Source organism: Bubalus bubalis, chromosome 17, assembly GCF_019923935.1.
Source record: "Bubalus bubalis isolate 160015118507 breed Murrah chromosome 17, NDDB_SH_1, whole genome shotgun sequence".
Classification (NCBI taxonomy): domain Eukaryota; kingdom Metazoa; phylum Chordata; class Mammalia; order Artiodactyla; family Bovidae; genus Bubalus; species Bubalus bubalis.
In genome coordinates, this window is record NC_059173.1 from 36314680 (window position 1) to 36316777 (window position 2098).

Here is a 2098-nt window from a genome sequence, read left to right on the forward strand (position 1 = left end):
CTTTCTAGCACCTCAAGCAACTCTAGTTTTTTGGTGGATGTGTGTTATCAGCATAGAAAAAGTTGAGTTTTGGCAATCATCTACATAATCAGATCATCTGGAAGCCAATCCAAATAATGAAGTATTCAAAATATATATACTCAGGTTTTGCTACCATTAGTATTTGTTTGAATCATTTTATTAAGCTTTTGTGTCTATGACATTATTATTCAGATAAATGTTATACTTCCATTTCATTTACATTTAAAATGAAATTCATAATAATTCATTAAAGTAATTAATTTTCCCTTTTAATAATATATTTTTATCATAAAAAGGATATATCTTCATTTGTAGGCATTTATAAAATACAAATGAGAAAAATACAATAAAAATTATTGTAACTCCACAGTCCAGAGTCAATAATGCTTAATATTTTGGTGCATTTAAGTGTTTTTCTTATGCATACAATCTAAAATAAATGTCTCACAGTATAGTTCAACCCAATTCTATGTGGTTTCTTCTCCCACTACTCTACAAAAGGTTATCTCACCGAGTCTTTTGTAGCTTCATTGCTTTTAAATTTAATAAAAAATCTCTAAATACCTTCTCTGCCTTGGATTTTCATCAGTAATTGAATATTATATATTTAAAGCTCTCTGAGATCAAGGGTGGTACCTGTCTTATTTATCTTTGCAGTACTAGCTCACTGCCTGGCACATGGTACGGCTCCTTAGATATTTTGTTGAATAAATGATCATGTCCTTTATATTTAAGTAATATCTCATTTTAATTAATGGCAATAAACTTTGTCAATTCTCCACTATTGTGTAAAAGGGGTGCTCAAAATCCCTTTTATTTTTCTCTTGTCCCTTGCTACATTTAATGCTAGTGACTTTTTGTTCTATATCTTCATCTTTCTTGATCTATCTGACTCTCCAGACACTCTTGTTTTTCCAGTTGCCGTCTGAGTGGTTATCTTTCCTAAATCATAATCCATTTTAGATTTTCTCTTCCCAGATTCTACATGTGACTGTATACAGTTGTTTTCTATTTTAGCACATACATATCTCAGAAGCAACATGTCTTGAGCCAAAACAATTACCCTTTCACTTCTTCTAACATAAATTTATTTCTTTGTGAGGTCTTCAGAAAAAATCCTACTAAAATGGGGTTGACTGTGGGGAATGATGAGACCCCAGGTGTAGGTGACAAAATAGAGGAACTGAGGACAATGAATAACATGACCATGATGATTACTTTTGAGGTAAATGTAACAGCAAACTAAACCATTTACTAGAGTGGGTCAATTTAGGTTTTAGATCACATTGTTGGGGAAGTGTTAACATAGGGGCTTCTGTGAATTGGATTGGAATTCAGAGAGACTTGGTTAGGTATTAACTATGAAACCTAGACAGAACTCCATAGAAGTAGACTAGATTAAGAAGCCAAACTAGTTAGAAAAAGACTTTCTCTATAACAAAAAGTCCAGTCCGTGACTAGCTACTCCTACACCAAAAGAAAGTCTTTCATTTGAAAAATTATTGCAAACATATATTTCTTACCTAAAACTATATTCTTCAAAATGTGTCCTGCAGAATGCTAGTGATATACTAGTTGGGTTTACATAGAAAGAATGTTCAAATATAATTAGGAAAGCTGGGATTAAAAAATAATTTTATGAAAAAATTTTCAGATACTCCAGTATGATAATGTGTATTAGAAACTCCAAGAGGAAGCTTGAGTATGCAGGGTTTCTTAAATATACTTAACAGCCATACATAGTTCATTCTCTAAGTCTGTGAGTCTGTTTCTGCATTGTAAATTGATTCATTTCTATCATATTTTTATATTCTACATATAAGCAATATCATATGATATTTGTCTTTCTCTTTCAGACTTATTTCACTTAGTATGATAATCTCCAAGTCATCTATATTGCTGCAAATGGCATAATATCACTCTTTTTAAAGGCTGAGTAATATTTCATTGTATATATGTATGCATCTTCTTTTTCCATTTTCCTGTCAGTGGACATTTAGGTTGCTTCCACATCTTGGCTATTGTAAATAATGCTAAACAGACTCACAGACTTAGATAATGAACTTATGGTTACCAA